This window comes from Hyperolius riggenbachi, chromosome 7, assembly GCF_040937935.1.
Source record: "Hyperolius riggenbachi isolate aHypRig1 chromosome 7, aHypRig1.pri, whole genome shotgun sequence".
Taxonomy (NCBI): domain Eukaryota; kingdom Metazoa; phylum Chordata; class Amphibia; order Anura; family Hyperoliidae; genus Hyperolius; species Hyperolius riggenbachi.
In genome coordinates, this window is record NC_090652.1 from 22,632,327 (window position 1) to 22,638,819 (window position 6,493).

General features: G+C 45.6%; 1 protein-coding gene across 3 annotated transcripts in view; it reads right to left on the reverse strand.

The window, feature by feature from the left end:
• Positions 1–6,493, reverse strand: part of LOC137524136 (oocyte zinc finger protein XlCOF22-like) — a 214,467-nt gene that overhangs the window by 153,966 nt on the left and 54,008 nt on the right. The window lies entirely within an intron of this gene.

Genomic DNA, 6,493 nt, shown 5'->3' on the forward strand with positions numbered 1-6,493 from the left:
AAGTGGGTATCAGCTACTGATTGGTATAAAGTTCAATTCTTGGTCGGAGTTTCTCTTTGAGGTCACTGTAGAATAATGCTGGATGTAGCAGTACAAATACATACATAGGTAATGTGTAGTTTAACCTCTTTTGGGTTTACAAGCTGATATTCCTGCCAAGGCGTAGATTTCACCTCACCGCCGCCACGCGCTCTCCTTGCCCTGCCAGTCGCGTCGCTCTCGGCCTGCTGCAGCTCACTCGCCCTGCTGTCAGAATAACAACAGCGTTCCGTGAGCCGGTCAGAAGCGGATTTCATTGGCTCCTGATGCGGTCATCAATGAGAGCAAATCTTATTGGCTCACATTGATCACAGGGTCAGGAGCCAATGAAACCGGCTCCTGACCCACTCACAGAGCTCTGCTGTCATAGAGACGCCAAAGCAGGTGGGCTGAGGCTACAGGTGTACGACGGTAGCAGTGATTCATCAGTATGCAATGTTTTTGGTACCAGCAGTCTGTAGTCCTGAAGGTGCCAGAGACCGCTTGTACTGAAAAAGTGTTAAGATACCACTAAAACTGGTACAGGCTTATGTGATAAATTACAAAATAGGAAAAACTAGGAGAAGGTCTGTGCCCTTGCGAGCTTGCAATGTAGAGGGTAACGGGGTGGAAACAATAGGGAAGAAGACACAGGAATTAGCTGATGAAGCTGTGAGCCTCCATTGCGACCTACAACAAATTGTAGGCTTGACTGAAAAGGCGTGTTTTAAGAGGTTTGTACAGTAATCTTCCAGCATATGTCCTCTGAGATGATCAGCAAGAATGAGTCCCCAGCTTGGAGAAAGTCCTGAATGTAGAGCAGGTGACATCTGTAGTGTAGTTCCAGCACTGTGAGGCCATGTCATTGTTGCTGCTCTAATAATATGTGCTTCCAGGAGACTTATGCTTGTATCCTCGTAGCTTCATAAGCTGCCTGACAGGAACTTTCCACCACATTCCTAACATGCCTAAGGACACTCTCCTGTGTGAATTTTCTTATGACCAGTAAGAATGCAATTCTGAATTAAACATTTCCCACACTCTGAACACACATAAGGATGCTCTCCTGTGTGGCATCTCTGATGTATATGTTACGGCCAGAACCCGAAGTCTGGCCACTGGCCGGTCAAAACGCAAAGTGGCCGTGCCCCTGCAGCCAAGGCTAGAAATGAAATACTCCCAGCCACATAAATGTCTTGCTGCAGCCAAAATGTCTTAAAATCCCGGGGTGAATTTATTCCCATGGCGGCACGGCAATGTGTTAGATGAAGCCGCCTTTTTAACTCTTGACTCCTCCCCTTTCCCTATGCAGCTGCGGCAGCCAGGGACACGCATGTCCCCAGAGTAGTTCGTAGCGGCAGGGAATCCTGCCATTCGTTCCTCTGCAGAGTGGGCGCTGGCAGAAGTAATGTCTGCAGCCTTCCCGCTCTGCTTCCCTGCCGCTACGAACGATCCCAGGGGACACGCGTGGTCCCTGGCTGCCGCAGCTGCATAGGAGAGGGGCAGGGGGAGGAGGTAGAGCTGAAGAGGCAGCTTCATCTGACACATTACAGCCAGGGGAGTTAATTCACCCCGGGATTTTAAAACATTTTGGCCGCAGGAAGAGATTTATGCGGCCGCGAGTATTTCATTTCTAACTCTGGCCGCAGGGGCACGGCCACTTCATGTTTTCACTGGCCAGAACCCGAAGTGGCCAGACTTCGGGTTCTGGCCGTAACATATACGAAGATGACATTTCTGACCGAAACATTTCCCACACTCTGGATATGAATGAGGATGCTCTCCTGTGAAAATTTTCACATGTATAAGAAGATGAGCTTTCTGACAAACATTTCTCACATTCAGGACATGAATAAAAAGATTCTCTTCTGTGCGAGTTCTCTGATGTGAAAGCAGATCAGCTTTCTGAATAAAACCTTTCCCACACTCGGTGCACAAATAAGGACACTGCCCTGTATGGGTTCTCTGATGTCTAAGAAGACCAGTTTTGTGACATTTCCCACACTCAGAACATGGAAATTGCTGCTTCCTGGTATGTACTCTCACATGTGCAGCAAGGTGTGATGTGTTTTTACATTTCCCACATTCTGAACACTGATAACTCTTCCCACCTCCCTCTCTATCAGTATTAGAGTTACTGGAACATTCCCCAGAATAAGACGGATCTCCTGATCTATCGGCACTGTGACACTTTGGATGGGTATTTGAGGTAACAGGATCGGACCTATCAGAAGGTTCTTCAGGATTGGAGAGATCTGGTGATTTGTCCTCATGGTGATGTCTGCTGGGTAAATTTTCAGCAATAAAATCTAGTAGTGTGCCATCATTATCTGAAGGTGAGATAAGATGTCCCCATTGAAGTGTTCCCAACAGTCAGAGAACAGTCATTGTCCTGACAGCAGTCGTGTGTTGCCGTAGCAGTGACAGATAAAGGCAGTTTCTCCAGTCTTAGCCAACAGTTTTGAGAATGGCACAAATACTGGTTTTCACAAAGTTTGCTGCTTCAGTGTTTTTAGATCTGTTTTAGTTGTTTCTGTGATGTATTGAAGTTTCATTTCAGAAGTGTAAAAGGATTTTATTGACAATCAAATGTATGCAAAGAGTCAATATTTGCAGTGCTGTCCCTTCTTATTTAGGACCTCTGCCATTCACCCTGGCATGTTGTCAAACATAATGGAAAATTATTGAAATAAAATATTAAAGGGACACTTAAGTAAAAAATAAATAAATGAGTTTTACTCACCTGGGGCTTCCAATAGCCCCCTGCAGCTGTCCGGTGCCCTCGCCGTCTCCCTCCGATCCTCCTGGCCCCGCCGGCAGCCACTTCCTGTTTCGGTGACAGGAGCTGACAGGCTGGGGACGCGAGTGATTCTTCGCGTTCCTGGCCACAATAGTGCCATCTATGCTGCTATAGCATATATCATATACCATACAGCAGCATAGAGGGTGCTAATGTGTGTGGGAATGCGAAGAATCACTCGCGTCCCTAGCCTGTCAGCTCCTGTCACCGAAACAGGAAGTGGCTGCCGGCGGGGCCAGGAGGATCGGAGGGAGACGGCGAGGGCACCGGACAGCTGCAGGGGGCTATTGGAAGCCCTAAGTGAGTAAAACTCATTTTTTTTGTTTGACTTAAGTGTCCCTTTAAGACATGTCGTCATAATAACAGACAGCGATCACACCAGAGAGATCGAGGGGGACATTTATCAAGCGTGTCTGAGACAAAATATTGGTAGGTTTTTAGAAATCGGTGCAGAACTGTCTCAGACATCTAAAAAAAAAAACGCTAGATAGTGCAGTTTCCTTCTTAAACGGTTCTTAAATAAAAGGAGTTAGAAAGGTTCCTCAGACAGTGCAGTGTATATGGAAATTGCAGATGCTACCAATACATTTGCTGTATTGATACCAGCAGACTCATGCCCAGACTACCCTGCACAATCTGTAGAATTGCTATTAAAGAGACACTGGGCCATATGCAATTCACTTTTTCACCTGAGTTATCTCCTAGGAGATAATTTTCATTTTCTCTTTAACCTGCTGAGCGGTCTGGACGAGCTCAGCTCGTCCAACACCGCCAGAGGCTGCCGCTCAGGCCCTGCTGGGCCGATTTTCGTCAAATAAAAAGCAGCACACGCAGCCAGCACTTTGCCAGCCGCGTGTGCTGCCTGATCGCCGCCGCTCTGCGGCGATCCGCCGCAAGCAGCGGCGAAAGAGGGTCCCCCCAGCCGCCTGAGCACAGCGTAGCCGGAACAAAAAGTTCCGGCCAGCGCTAAGGGCTGGATCGGAGGCGGCTGACGTCAGGACGTCGGCTGACGTCGATGACGTCACTCCGCTCGTCGCTATGGCGACGATCTAAGCAAAACAAGGAAGGCCGCTCATTGCGGCCTTCCTTGTTTATTCTGGGCGCCGGAGGCGATCGGAAGAACGCCTCCGGAGCGCCCTCTAGTGGGCTTTCATGCAGCCAACTTTCAGTTGGCTGCATGAAATAGTTTTTTTTTTATTAAAAAAAAAACCCTCCCGCAGCCTCCCTGGCGATCTTATCAGAACGCCAGGGTGGTTAATGAACAGCCTGTCTTTAACTTTGGAGTTATTTTAAGGATTAAAGAGTTAACTTAAAGACAGAAGAGTTAACTTTAGGTTTGCCTGAGGTAAAATGTTTCCTGAATACTACATGCCTTATCACCATGGTAACCACTCTAGAAGAGTTATTAAAGACAGGAGATAAGCTTAGTGAATTGAGGCCAATGTCCAAAAGTCCACACAGATAAAACTATTTAAAAAATCAGCGCAGATCATTAGTAAATTCACTGTTTCACAATCAGCTGTATTTCACCAAAGTGGTCATCCAGTTTACACATCCAAGTGGTAGAGTGTCACCCAAAGGATTAGAAGGAGCTTACCAGCTGCTGACACGGAGCAGTGCTTTTCAGCGCTGCTAGATTTGGGTGCAGCCAGCGCCACCATAGACTATAAAGGGATTCAGTCTATAGCGGCGCTCAGTGCGTAACGTCGGTGCCGTCAGAAGACGGAGCCGAGGTGGCTTAAAAATCATAATTCGGCTTCCAGCATTCGCTGGATCTAAGTGTAAACCGTTTATTGGTAAAACACACTACCATAAAAAGGAGAAATAAAATTCAATAAAAAAAAACTTACATACCGGTAAGTAATGGGAAGTAATGGGAACCTTGAGAAAAATTTGCGCTTGTATGCTGGTCCACAACCAGTAAGATAAATAAATAAAAGGTGCTGCCTGTCTCCTTTGGGAAGGAGACAGGCGGCACCTTTTATTATCTTACTGGTTGTGGACCAGCATACAAAACGCACATTTTTCTTGGGGTTCCCGTTGCTTGGGCCCCGTACGTAAATATCGATATATTTAATTTTACTTCTCCACTTTATGGTTATGTGCTGTTTTACCAATAAACGGTGTAGACTTAGATCTGCCATTTATTTGCATGTTTTTGTCGATCTTGGCATTCCGGATGGTATGCCTGTACTAAACTAAAGATTGTTGGAAGTGTGGATTCTGGTCGTTTCCTGGTCTCCCTTACCACTAAATGCAAGACATACAGCCTTATAATGTGGGTTATCAGCAGCTGGTAAGCTCCTTCTAAGCCTTTGGGTAATGGTCAATCACTTGGATGTGTAAACTGGATGACCACTTTGGTGAAATACAGCCGATTGTGAAACAGTGGATTCACTTATGATCTGCGCTGATTTTTTAATAATAAATAATCATAGCTTTACATTGCCAGAGACCTAAACATTGCAATGTGCTTTTCAACGTGCGTCACTCATCATAGACCTCTGGCACTTGCAATCAGTGTATGGTAAGTGCAGGCGCACAATAGTGCCCATTACCTCGTGTACGTGCGCACATGCTCCCGATGACGCCTAAGGCAGCACTGATTGGTGCAAGGGAACGTGTACTCCCTGAGCCAATCTGTGCCTGTGTTTTTTGTGAATGATCGCTGTTACAGTCAGTAACAGTGATCATTCTTATGCTGGGACCACACTTGCATTGTGGAAAACAGGCACGGTTTTCCATGCGTGGTTTTGCATATGTGGAGAGCACTTTTACATGCGTTTCATTCCCAGTAGTCTTCCAGCAGTCTATGGTTATTACAGGCACATTGAGATTTCATGCGTGGGTACTCACGGTACAAAAATTCTGAATCAACTTGTGTATTACCATTGAAAATCATTACATGTGATGCCAGCCTTTATGCAAGCCTGTGGGGGGGGGAGAAATAAATAAAAGCTAAATACTTATTTCAGTAGAGGGGAGTCTATTGATGATCCAGAGACTCCCTCCACGAACCCTCCACTGCTGGTTGGGGTCCTCTTCTTCGCAGCCACGCTCCCGTCTGTGTACGAGTGCAGAATTACTGTGCAGGCACAAATATGTCCTGTGCCAGTGCAGAAGCACAAAGCCGTGCACAGGCTACACTGCTATGTATATGGACGGGAACATGGCCACTGGAGCATACTGAACAAGCTCTTATTGAATATGGTCAGACGGCCCCTGCACTGGAACGGCTATGCAAAGAATGGTGTAATAGTAAGTGCAAATAAATGGACGGCAAAAAACCATAGGTGCACTAATAGATTGCTGTGAATCCAGTTTGTTATCAAATGAGGGAGATGTGGCCTCATTTTAATTGAAATAAGTTGTAGAATACATTTTGATGTGTCTTTCAGCTTGGACCTATGTTACATAAAAATTAGGTAGGAAAAAACTCAAACATTCAAAAAAAACAAAAACAAAGTAATTTACAAACTAACGACCAAACTTGGGAAAATTTTAAGAAAACGTCACGAGCCGTAACTTTACAAACTATCCATATTTGAACAGCACTTGATGTTATCTTTACATAATTCTGTTTTCTGATGTCCATAAATTGTTGTTACCTTGGGGACTCAGCTTTTTAATTATGTATGTCATAAGGGTGTATTACAGTAGTTTTTGCAAATAGGG